Source organism: Aethalodelphis obliquidens, unplaced genomic scaffold (genome assembly GCF_003676395.1).
Source record: "Aethalodelphis obliquidens isolate GAN/ISIS:26980383/991018 unplaced genomic scaffold, ASM367639v1 scaffold16, whole genome shotgun sequence".
Lineage (NCBI taxonomy): Eukaryota > Metazoa > Chordata > Mammalia > Artiodactyla > Delphinidae > Aethalodelphis > Aethalodelphis obliquidens.
This window is the reverse complement of record NW_020837960.1, coordinates 5,424,083-5,438,509: the sequence shown is the minus strand read 5'-3', so window position 1 is coordinate 5,438,509 and position 14,427 is coordinate 5,424,083.

Here is a 14,427-nt window from a genome sequence, read left to right as displayed (position 1 = left end):
ATTTTCCTGATGAAAAAGCAGTTGCTTTATAGTAGAAGAAATACATGTAGATAGATAAATTCCAAACATAACTCTTTTTGAAAATGAAAATCTTGATGTTGCTTACCTCATAGATTTGTCCTCAGTAAAGCACATAGAATCATGTCTGGCTCTTGTTAACACTTTGAATTATCTAATATAATTTTTTTTATATCAAATGCTTTGAGGAAATTAAATAAGTGATGGCAGATATATTAGACAGTTATTCAAATTTTGGTCAAATTAAACTGCAATTGTAGAATGTTAATGTTGTTGAGGCTGGAATATTTCCCATCTCACACAGAGCTGGCTTAGATCCTATATCATGACTAACATCATTGATTATTCATTAACTGGCTCAATAATTCTTGTGCCATTGATTTCTTAGTAACCCGCATCAATCCATATAGGAACTGACCTTATCAAAAGTAGTAATTTTACATTTGAGCTAAGACACAGCTCAAGAGACATGATTATTGTTATATTACATAATCGAAGAGTGTCTTTATTCACCTGCCATTTTCTTTAGACTCAATAAGGTCTAGCAATTTGGCTTAGCAGTGCAGTCAAGATCTGCCATTATCTATGTGTTGGCATATTAAAGGAACATCACTAAAACAGCTATTTGGAGATCATTTACCTGATAAGATCTGTTCCTTATACTAGTGAAAACGGCTCTCATCCTTTGCTGGATAAGGACTCCACTGAAAAAGCATGATGGAAACAGAGAAAGCACACCACCCAACAAAGTCATGAACATTTATTATATATTTATAGAGTTTTGGGTAAAATGAACTCCAAGTATTAAAAATCCTGAGATGGATATTTGATTTTGTATCAATTTGTCATGCAACTTGGACACACTTAACATGAGATAGTGGGTTTTTGTATAACTATTATGTCACAGTTAACTGAAATCAGCATCATCATCATCATCATTGTCATCTCACCTGTATAATGAGTAAGGTAACTGAAAAAAACAAATCTTCAATTGTCACTAACATGCCATTAAACATATATTTTTAAAACTTTTTATTGGCATACAGTTGATTTACAATGTTGTGTTAGTTTCAGGTGTATAGCCAAGTGACTCATTAATACATATACAGATACCCACTCTTTTTTAGATTCTTTTTCCATATAAGACATTACAGAGTATCAAGTAGACTTCCCTGTGCTATACAGTAGGTTCTTATTAGTTATTTATTTTATATATAGTGGTTTGTATATGTCAATCCCAATCTCCCAATTTATCCCTCCCCACCCATATCCCTTAGTAAACATAAGTTTGCTTTCTACATCCATGACTCTACTTCTGTTTTTTAAATAGTTCATTTGTACCTTTTTTCTTAGATTCTGCATATAAGCAATATCATATGATATTTGTCTTTCTCTGTCTGACTTACTTCATTCAGTATGACAATCTCTAGGTCCATCCATGGTGCTGCAAATGGCATTATTCTGTTCTTTTTCATGGCTGAGTAATATTCCATTGTATATTTGTATCACACCTTCTTTAGCCATTCCTCTGTTGATGGACAGTTAGGTTGCTTTCATGTCCTGGCTATTGTAAATAGTGTTTCTATGAACATTGGGGTGAATTTATCTTTTTGAATTATGGTTTTATCCAAGTACATGCTCGGGAATGGCATTGCTGGGTCATAGGGTAGTTCTATTTTTAGATTTTAAGGAACCTCCACTCTGTTCTCCATAGTGGCTGTACCAATTTACATTCCCACCAACAGTGTAGGAGGGTACCATTTTCTCCACACCCTCTCTAACATTTATTGTTTGTAGATATTTTCCATTATGGCCATTCTGACTCATGTGAGGTGATATCTCATTGTAGTTTTGATTTGCATTTACCAGTGACTTTCAGTTCTATTTTTCTCTGTTGTGTGATTGTTTCACCAATGTTCATTGTAACAATAACATGAATAACTGAAAATTAATTATCTAATCAAAAAGATAAGAAGACCATGTGTGTCTAATTATTATTTTGTGTCATAGCATTGTAATCTGTCCAATTATGTGCATATGAGACCAATGTAAAATCAGAGGTAAAGCATAACAAGTGGAACAATGAAATCTAAAATGATATTTTCCTTTCAATTTGCATTATAATATTGATGTGATTTTTCCTAGGCAACATATATTCATATCATTCAATTATTCCTAAACTTAAATGTCCTTAGCATTGTGTAATTTAGTATGAGGCATACAAAGAAAGATATGCATGTCAACCCTATGCTCCACATGTTAATACATATTAAAATGTATTCATGGGTGTTTTGTTAGATATTTGAAATGAATGGAGGATATTATTGGAAAAGTAAGAAAATTGTTTTATTGACTTGTTGTAGACTAGCAATTCCCACAATGTATTATATTGTACAGCATAATGTAGTTAAGGGGTCAGAGTTATCTCTATGGATATCATAGTTAGAATGATTAAACAGTGAATAAAAATATAGAAGAGTTTAATAGTAAATTCCTTGTTGATCATTTGGTGAATTCAACATTTTTGTTGGAATAGGAATTTAATATATCAAAATTGCTGACAGATGAACACTCAATCCCAATGAAAAAATTTCCTTTAAATTTTTAAAAATTATTTTATTGTCTAAAAGGATTTTTTAAAAAAAATTATCTAAAAGGATTTTTAAAAAATTATGTGATAGCCTGTCATTGATAATTAAACTATGATGAACATGTGTTTCTTTAGTAAGTTCTGCTTCTCTCAGATAGCCTGTATTATATGAATAGTTACCATGGAAACCATTCTATTGTACTGAGAATATTCAAATGAAGCTGAGAACTTGATGAAACCTATAAGATAAATTAATTAATTAATGATAAAGAACTCAAGAATTCAGTAATAGAAACTATAATATTAATGAGTGTAATATAACACATGGCTAGCTGCATTATCTATACTACATCTTATAGTTAAGTGGAAAAAGCAAGAAAAACTACCTAAACATTTGAAAACTAGTGCTTTCTATGTATTAAGTATATAAAATATTATTAATTACCTATTAAAATGTATTACATAAAAAGCACTTTAAAATTATACTTAATGGAAAAATATTTTCTTTTTTATTACTAAAAAATATAATTAACTTTATTTCATTATTATCCAGTAAGAATACAACTTTCCAGATAGCTTTTATAAAAAATATATATCTAAATTTACCTTTAGAAGCATTGTTAAAAATTCTACAGCATTTATAAAATTATTAGAATTCATATATTATTTGTATGTTTTCTGTATATTTTAATACATAAAATTTAAATAAGTTTGTTATTGTTCTTGTACTTTCAGTAATCCATTGGATAAGACAAATCTGATAATGCAGCAAAGAACAGTTTCTAAAGATCCTGGGATCACTTCACTCATCTTGCATTTCTAAATTTGTATATCACGCATAGCTCATTACAATTCTTTTAAAGATCCACAATAAATCTTTGATTTTTCATTTGTTTACTTTGTAACATGTTCCTTAACATTCTCCAGATATCATGAGAGCAAGGTAAGCTTCACTAAGAAACAAAACTTTGCATTGAGTCAATTTAAAATAAATCTTCTGCTATATATTAATATTTTCCAGCATAAACAAGCTAATTGCATCAGCCTGAGATAGTAAAAGTTCCCATTGAAATGATGGATTAGGGGTTAATTAAGACATCTGTAATGGCTTCATCTTCACATATATCTTGTTAGCACATTGTTTTGCACACATCTTAACTGACAGCAGTCAATTATCAAGTCGGCATGTATAATAACAGACTGTAGACTCACTCCTCTGAAGCAAGAATAAAGATACCCAGTCTCTTGGGCTTCCCTGGTGACGCAGTGGTTGAGGGTCCACCTGCCGATGCAGGCGTGCCCTGGTCCGGGAAGATCCCACATGCCCGTGGAGCGGCTGCGTCCGTGATCCATGGCCGCTGAGCCTGCGCGTCCAGAGCCTGTTCTCCACAACGGGAGAGGCCACAACAGTGAGAGGCCCGTGTAACGCAAAAAAAAAAAAAGATACCCAGTCTCAATTCTTTAAGATATTATATGCTTAACACAAATAGGATCCACAATTGTAAAGTCATGGAAAACTCATTGATTCTGTCATGGATTCCAGATTGGGAATGGACACAGAATTACGGTATTCTTTTGACAATAGCCAAATATCAAACACTTATGTAAAACATCTTTTCTCCTACCTATAATTAAAAAAAAAAAGATATATTGATAAAGCTATTGAAGGTCAGTTAACAGAATTATTGAGGATGTAGACCTGTGTTAAACAGTGTAGAGACAAAAGACTTCTTTCAACAATTTTAAAATTTGAGTCTCTTGCAAGTGCTGTCAAACTTGTAGAAAATAAGAAATGCACTTGATTCTGTTGAAAGAGAATAAACTGGAGAAAGAAAAATAATAACAATAATATACATCTAGGAAGCCTGAATCTATGGATTAATAAAATCTAATATTTTCTTAATAGTTTTACCAATATTATAACATTGTAAAAAATGAAATCATTAGCAACAAACCTATTAGAAATTATTGAACTGTGATCATATAATAGTCAAGTCTCAGTTCCAAAATTAATCAGATATTTCTTCCTGAGCCACATAAAATTTCTTGTTTTCCACCTATTTTCTTACTTTTTATGGTTCCTTAGGAGATTGGTTCTTACCACAATTTTATAAGTAAATTCTTACCCAACTGCAGGATGGCTCTTTTAACCAGTCAGATGAGAAATGTCAACACAATTTGGGGAATAATAACACAGAGAAAAATCAGAGTTGCCAATATAGAATAATATTATTAATGGATTTTTGTGACATTTCAGACAACATAGAGATCACTCTAAAAATCATGAAAACAGAATCTTTTTATTGCATAGTTATAAACCTTCATTTATTATTTAATGTGCCCAATTAACAGCATTAGTTGAAAGTTATTTGTTGTGAAATCTGTACCAGAACAAACTATTGGGGTAAAATATTTACAGTAATAATATGTAAAAGCAAATAAGAATTTGTAAAAGCATTGTGTATATTTTGTATTAATGACCTTTATGATGGAGTTGCAAAGATAAAAGGACATTGCAAAGATTTATATCTAGAATTATTCGGATAACAAACTGTTCATCACAACCAGGAGTGGAGATGCTGGATCATGCTTCCCTCTAAAATCAGGAATAAGGAAAGGATGACCATTTTCACCACTTCAATTCAAAGTAGTATTGAAAGTCTTAGACACAGCAGTCAGACAAGAAAATGAAATTAAAAGCATCCAGATTGGAAAGAAAGAAGTAAAACTGTCACTAACTGCAGATAAAATGATACCATATATCAAAAATCCTCGTCTCCACAAAAAAAGAAAAAAAAACTATTAGAACTAATAAATGAATTCAGTAAAGTTGCAAGAAACAAGAATAACATATGGAAATCTGTTGCTTTTCTAAGTATTTTTCTATAATAATGAAAGAGAAAATAATAATAGAAAGAGAAAGCAAAAAAATAACTGGTTTAAAATCACATCATAAATAATAAAATACCTAGGAACCAAAGAGGTGAAAGACTTAAACTGTGAAAACTATAAAACATTGAAGAAGGAATTTGAAAATGATACAAAGAATGAAAAGATATTCCATGTTCTTGGACTGGAAGAATTAATATTGTTAAAATATACATAGTACCCAAAACAATCTACAGATTAATGCATCCCTATCAAAGCACCCATGATATTTTTCACAGAAATAGTACAAATAATCCTAATATTTACATGGAACCACAAAAGACTCTGAATTACCAAAGCAATCTTGAGAAAAAAGAACAAAGCTAGAGTTATCATGCTTCCTGACTTCAGCCTATACTACAAAGCTACAGTAATCAAAACAACATGATACTGGCACAAAAACAGATGCATAGATCAATAGAACAGAATAGAGTCCAGAAATAAACCCAAGTGCCTATGGTCAAATTAATCTATGACAAAGTAGGCATGAATATATGAAGGAGAAAAGACAGTCTCTTCAATAAGTGGTGCTGGGAAAACTGGACAGCTACCTGTCAAAGAACAAGATTAGAACTTTTCATCACAGAGTACACAAAAATAAACTAAAAATGGATTAAAGACCTAAATTTAAGACCTGAAACCATAAAACTCCTAGAAGAAAACATAGGCAGAACACTCTTTGACATAAATTGTAGCAATATTTTTTGGATCTACCTCCTGAGACAAAAGAAATAAAAGCAAAAATAAACAAATGGGATCTAATCAAAGTTAAGTGCTTTTGCACAGCAAAGAAAAACATCCCCCAAATGATAAGACAACCTACTGAATGGGAGAAAATATTTGCAAATGATATGACTGCTAAGGGATTAATATCCAAAATATAAAGACAGCTCATACAATTCAATATCAAAAAGCTCAGACAACTCAATTAAAAACTTGGCAGAAGACCTAAATAAACATCTTTCCAAAGGAGACATACAGATGGCCAGTAGGCATATGAAAACATGCTTAGTATTGCTAGTCATCAAAGAAATGCAAGTCAAAACTACAATGAAATATCACCTCACACCTGTCAGAATGACTCTCATCAAAAAGAACAAAAATAACAAATGTTGGCAAGGATATGGAAAAAGGGAACCTTCATACGCTGTTGGTGTGAATGTAAATTGGTGCAGGCACTATGAAAACAGTATGGAAGTTTCTCAAAAAATCTGAAAATAGAACTACCATAAGATCCAACGATTCCACTCTTGGGTATATATCTGAAGAAAACAAAAACACTAACTCAAAAAGGTACTATGTACTCTAGTGTTCATAGCAGCATTATTTACAATAGTGAAGATATAGAAGCAACTTATGTGTCCATCAGCAACAGATAAATGGATAAAGAAGACTTGTTATACAATGGAATATTATTCAGCCATAAAAAAATACAGTGCTGTCATTTGCAACTATGTGGATGGACCTAGAGAGTATTATACTTGGTGAAATAAGTGAGACAAAGACAAACACTATGTTATCACTTATATGTGGAATCGAAAATGTAAAACAAATGGATGTGTATAACAAAACAGAAACAGACTTACAGATATGGAGAACAAACTAGTGTTTATCAATGGGGAAGGGAAGGGGGAAGGGCAAGATAGGGGTATGGAATTAAGAGATACAAACTACAATGTATAAAATAAATAAGCAACAAAGATATGTTGTGCAGCACAGGAAATATAGCCATTATTTTGTAATAACTTTAAATGAAGTATAATCTATAAAAATATTGAATCACTCTGTTGTCCACCAGAAACTAATAAAATATTGTAAATGTGCTATACTTCCATTAAAAAAATCAAATTAAAAATATTCTGAGGTTTCTTTTAGTACTTTGCTAGCCACATGAGTTGGTCTATAAAGCAGCTTAAAACATGGTGTCTTGCTTCATCAGAGCAAGCAAGTAGTGAGAACAAGAGAAAGAGAACTAGCAGAACAGATGTAACAGTATTTTATAATCTAATCTCAGAAGTAATATTTTCAACATTTTTGCCATATCATTTACTAGGGGCAATTCATTATCCTCAACATACTCTCAAGGGGAATAAATTTCAAAATGACATGAATACCAGAAGATGGAGATAAATATATACACACAAACAAGGAGGGATAAGAAAACCTAAGACATTCATAAGAGAGAATAATGTTAAAAGATTTAAGCTATCAGATATTGACTTATTATAAAATTCCAATAACTAAAATTGTGTACTGGATCAAGGATTGGAAAATATCCCAATGAAACAGAATAGAGAGAAGACTGTAAAGAATAACCCATGCATTAACCTTATTAATTATATATAGAAATTTCTTCTAAGAGGAAATTTTACTTTCTCTTGAAAATTTCATGATTGAGTTTCCTGTAAGAGTCTTCCTTTGGAGCCCTATTATGTCAAAGAAAACTATACCCTAGTTTTCCTGTGCCACTGTTTCATTTATTTTAATTTATTTAACAAATACTTTAAAATTGCTGGTATTTTCTTAAGTGAAAAAAATGTTTCTTTAGATACAGCACAAAGTCTACCATGTTTTTATCCTGATTAGAATTTTAAATTTGCTACCATGTATAGGATATGAGGAAAGGTTTTTTTACAGTAGTAAAAAATATGTAGAGTTGAATGAAGTAGGGAGATGGAATGAATACTTACCAATGAACTCTTTTAATATTAGAAAATATCCATTTTAGAATTATTTGGTGAGATACTATTGATGTTACCGGAAAATACTTGGAATCTTGAAGGAAGGAGATTAGGTCAAATAAATGGACCACATTTAACTCTAACCAAAGTGTCTTGTCATATGGTAAAATGACTGCCTGGAACCAATTTCAGGAGAGTTGGGTTATAGGAAGGACATTGTGTAGATTTCTGTTAGGCATCTCATCTTAACCTCAAACCAGAGGAAAATAATGCATGCTTGATATATGTATTACAGGAGCCAGCCTAACAACTTGAAAAGCCTATCAAATAAATGATAATGAACTCTACAGTCACATTTGCTCAATCGCCAGTACAATCCAGCAAACATGCAAGTGCAATTTACAATAACTGACCATGAATAGAGTGGCTTATACATTTGTGCTACAGTTTTTATGAGTGCATTTTCTTTTATGGGCAACTTCTATTTTGATAAAAATAGATCCATTTGATACTTTTTGAATTTCTATGAAGAAACTAAAGAAAATATAAATTGTTTGCTTGCTCTTTAACAAGATCAATGAAGAAAGTAATTTCCAATTAATACATTTACTCCTGAGTTTTTTTCCCAAAATAGGCATTCTTAGATGAATTAAACCTTCCTTAAATTAGATATTTCCAGCTAAGCTTTTACCCTAACTAGTTATATATAAACTGTTGGAATTTTGTTTTGTTTTGCTTTATATATAAAATGTTTTAAGTTTCAGTATATTATTTCAGATAAGGTTGTATATCAAAATACTCTCTTGTATTACCAAGCTTTCTTAAACTGTAACATAACAGCATATCCAGATATCAGTATGTCTATGTCAGCATAAATAATAAGTCCAAGCTTCTCTTACTTCCTTTTCCCATCCCATGTCCATGTTAAATCTCTCCTTCCCACTTGCACTATACACTAGCACATCCATGTTTACTTATATTGACATCCTGTTTGCTATCAACGAACTATCCAAGAATAAGATTAAAATATTCCATCTCTCTCTTACCTACAAACCTCACAAAAGCTAAAAAGCAAAGAATTAAAAAAAATATTTTGAGTGTTGTTAAAAGTACAGTTTAAAGAAATTGTGTAATTTAAGTTTGTATAGTTAGTAACTTATAGTGCCTCTCTATTTACTCTTTGAAAAATGATTGCTATTTTATGTGATAGTACTTTTTATTCTTAAGGTTTAAGTCATTCTTAAATATTGATTACTTTTGATCACATCTCTAGGTTTCAATAATAGGTAATATCATTAAAGAATATTTTAACGAATTTAAAACAATTTTACATTTTCAGAATATATGAACTTCCATAATATTTTGATCTTCAAAATTACCATTAAACAAAGAAAAAAATCAATCATCATATAGGTTGTGTTACATATAAGGAAACTGGCATACAGAAAAATAAATAAATTGCTCAAAATTAATCTGGCTGCCTGCAACCCCTCTTTACTGATCTCCAACCAGCATTTATTTCACTAGACAATACTGGATTCTCTGATGTTGCATAATTATTTTAAATAAAGAAGTGGTTTTATTGCTGAAAGAAAAGGTGTTGAATGTGTTCAGAGGATTTTAACTCTTTCCTATACACCCAGCAAAGTACAAAGATTGTTAAATACTTTATTTTAATCTGAGAAATTACCTCACATATTATATTGTTTTACTCATTTTATACATTAGGAATGGATTCTTTACAAAATAATAATCCCATGGTACACATAAAATTATCAATCTGGAATTTCAATCTAGAGTAATCTAACCACAATGTAGTGCTATTTTTCATACTGCACTAATTGTAGATCAAAACTGACTACATTTCATTGTAGAAGGATAAGGATAAAACTCTCAAAACTTTTGGGGGAAATCCAGCTAAAAGGACATGTACTGGACATTTAGGAGTACATTTTTTTTAATGTAATGCTATTATGTTTAGTAATTTTCACTGAGAACAGACTGCTCATATCCAGTGGCAGCTTCCTCCTTCCCAAAACTGCTGTTCTAATCTGCTCTAGGTTGGTGGGGTTTTTTTCCTTATAAATAAAAAGGACATTTTTCTATTTTATTGAGATACAATAGGCATATAACATTGTGTACATTTAAGGTATACAATGTGATAATTTGACATACATGTATTGTGAGAAGTTTACCATAATAAGGCTAGTTAATGCATTTTTTCACCTCACATAATTACCATTTTGTTGTTGTTGTTATAGTAAGAACATTTAAGATCTATTTCCATAGCAACTTTCAAGTGTACATTACAGTACTGTTAACTATAGTCACCATGCTGTACATTAGACCTCTAGAACTTACTCATCTTATAAGTGAAAATTTGTGCTCCTTGACCAACATCTCCCCATTTTCCCCACTCCTTGCTCTGGTAACCATCAATCTGTCTCTGAGTTCAGTGTTCATAAAAGGTACTTGAGATATGTTACCAAAAATTGGGCTCAGGGAACAGTGACAAAACCCTTACATTGAAAACCTCATTCAAGACAAACCTAATTATGAATGGGGAAATGCAGGTTCTCATTTTCTATTTTAAAATGTATTTAGTACATAATTTCTACTAGATGGAAATTGAGTGTACCACATGCCTTGTTATTCTTTAATAGCTTTACACATCAGAATTCTTTATAAAAGTACTCTTAAGGAGAAGTATCCAATACACTTTGCTGTGAATTCAATCTGTGGCAGTCAATTTTCTTTAACCTTTGCAATGTAAACAGACTCTGACCATGCGGTGGCAGAAGGAAAATGTGTTTTAGTATCAGCTTGTTAGTGGCAATTCAGCCATATGTTACTGCATATATGGTATGCAGTAAAATCATATGAGACACCATGCAGATGTTATATTAGATAAGTTGCAGTCACTGTTTAATTTACCATTCATTAACTTTCTTCTGTTGATTGATTTCCAAACATTCATCTCTACAAACAATACTGTAATAACCAATATCATATGCATTTCATTGTGCACATGTGCAATAGTTTCTCTAATTAACATACCTAAAGGAAGTATCACTGTATAATAATAAACATCTGTATATAGAATTGTATTTTTTATAAATTTCTAGATAGTTGAACTAACATCATACAAGGGAAAGTGGCATATATCAGATCTGAAGCAATGGAGTCCAGTCAATTTTTCCTGAGGTGCTACTCATGTTTTTAAGGAGCACAGTGTTTTTCATTTTTCCTCTTCATTACCTATCACCCATTTACAGTTGACGTTGACAGAATCCCCTTCATTGCTGTTTACAGTTCAGTGATAGATATTAGCTGTCAGTCACATAAGAAAGTTTAGCTTGATCATCAGTCTTCAGAATCACACAGATATGGAAATGATAGGACAGGTCAATAAATAAATGGTGCCAGATAACAAATGACAATACAGGACTTTGGTTTTATTATTTGTAAAATTATTGGATTATCAAAATATTGTGTTATATTAAATATGGCCACAAAATCTTTGGTACTACTTCCATTAAGAAATAAAGGCAGTTTCCCCATCCTCTCAACTGATGTTGCAACATGAGGCTTCTGAGAATTATTCTCAGGAGACCTTGAAGTTTCTGCTCTCACATTCTTGAAACTGGAGACTCTCAAGCTATGTAGAAGACTGGGATGTAAGACCATGTGGAGAGAAGCCCAGTCATCCCACCAAATCGAGCCATCCCAACTCAGCCATTAGATAACCTTAGGTGCATGAGTAAGCTCAGGTAAGACCAGCAAAAGAATCATTCAGACAACCCACAGAATCAGAAGAAATAATGAATCATTGTTGCAAGTCCCTAAATTTTGGAGTAGTTTGCTACATAGCCATAGATAACTAAAATTCTTCCTCTTGGCTTTATAAAAATCAAAAACAGTGTTTACCTGGTAAATTCTCTACATGTATGTCCAGTCTCTTCACTAAAAAAATAACTCTAATTCTGGGTTTATTTTCCTGCAACACATTGCCCTCTTCCCATGATTACTGGCCAATTTTCAAATAATTTTATTACTTCTATTAATAGTAAGCATTAATTCCATTTCTATAAGAATAATATTTATGAATAACAGTAAGTTCATTCACTTTACCTTTGAAACTATAAATTATAGATCGTTTTTTATTTTGAAAAAACTCACTAATCCATATTGCTTACATATATATTTAGATTAAGTCATTCAAATATGTACTTACACTGGTTTTTTAATCAGAATTTAGTTCAATTCTGAAACAATTAAGGCACATGCAGATAACACACTGAAACATTGTTGTCAACACACACAACCCTCACCTTTGTCCTGCTGAACTGAGATATGATTCACCTTTTGAGATACTTTTCTAACAGACATCAAAATCTCAATGGATAACTAGGTATTTAAGTCCCTTTGATGTAGCCACTCTGTTAAACTTGGTGTATTGAGCAATTGGCATCTGCAGAAGCTGACATTTAAGGACACTGCAATATGCATAAGTGAGCAAGGCCCTCCTGGGTTGATGATAACAGAAGTTCCATTTGTGGCTTAGTTTTGGAAATCAAAATTACAAAGTAATTATAACCCAATTTAGGCATTTTCATATTGTCTCTTCAGACCAGATCACAGTCTATTCAAGAGGCACTATGCCAAAGATCTATCACTTCTATGCTAATGAAATAGGAAGAATGTTCCTTTTATTAATCCAATGAGTAAAGATCCAATGTTCCCTGGGAAATTATTTGATTATTAAAAGTTTCTTGTTTTTGTCATTTATCCTAGTGGTTTAAAATCTTGCAGCAGTGGAATAGCTCTGTGACTTATAACAAGACCAATCCCCATCTGGGATTCTCAGGCTCAGCAAAAGTCCTGATTTAGCACAGTTATTTGAAGCTATGGGATTAAACATGTCATCATCTAAGCCTGTCATTGGCCACTGTTTATGTGAGATCTCAGAAACTGGAGTGGATTATGATTAAATAATTATTATAATAACAGCTGTTGAATTACTTTTTCCCATTTAATAGAGAAATAAACTAAGATTTAAATACCTTATCCAATGTTACATTGCGAAAAAAGGAAGAATTGTAAAATTTATCGCAAATCCACTCTAAAACTATTCTTTTTCCCACTATAGTTTGATAATTTTTGACCAAACTTCCTTCAAGTCTGACATATTTATCTGAGCTATTTTTTGGGAAAATATATTGTAATTATATTTGTGAATCAAATATCCTATAAATGCATATCTATGGGCATTCTTAAATTAACCCTGAAATACTGGGAAATTTAAATCTTAAAAATTTTTAAATGATCTATTTTCTCATACATATGCCCCATACACAAAGATACTGTATGTGAGATGTTACTTCAATATCTCATAAAAATGCATTTTGAATTTAGAGATTTGTGACAAATTTTTATTATGTACATTTAGTTAATAGCTGCACAAAGCAAATCACTCTGGCAGACAGAACCCTGGGGCAAGGGGAGTGGAAAAGTTTTTCCTTACTTGTAAACCTCCCTCATAGTCCCTAGAGAAGAGAGGAAACTAGAACTCGGCATTTCAAGTACTTATAATTCCTTGAATCAAAGTAGATACATAATTTTTATTATAATTCAATGTTCATGGGCCCTTAATAAAACACGTAATTGTGAGTTTATTTTAAATTAGACGTGAAGTTTACAAATGAGTGAAAAGAGGTTTAACATTTAATAACTTCAAAAGTATTTTACGTAAAACTTGCAAATTATTTGTTTCAAAATACATCACTCATCCTGGTAATAATTCAGTTGCATAAAGAAGGCTGAAGTGCAAGTTTCTTTGCTAAATTCCACATCCTATGTGGGGAACTATTTGCAAAGAACATCATGTTACCCCAAAATAAAAAGACATTTAAAGTTACTGCATAAGTATTAGGTACAAATTTTAAGTATATTTTGTTACTCAGTGTAGGATTTAATTTAATGACCCTGACCCTGACATTTAATACAGAAGAGACTATTGCATGTTTTTCATGGAGCAAATCTGAATCACTTTTTCAGATATCTTTTTAACAAATATATGTAAACGTGGTGAGTTAATTGCATTTATAGTTCAAAAAATTTTCATGGAAGGAAATTAATTTTTGGAAGACTTTCTTCTACAGACAGTCCAATCTAATCACCTTACAGGATTACCTCCTCAATTCCTTGACC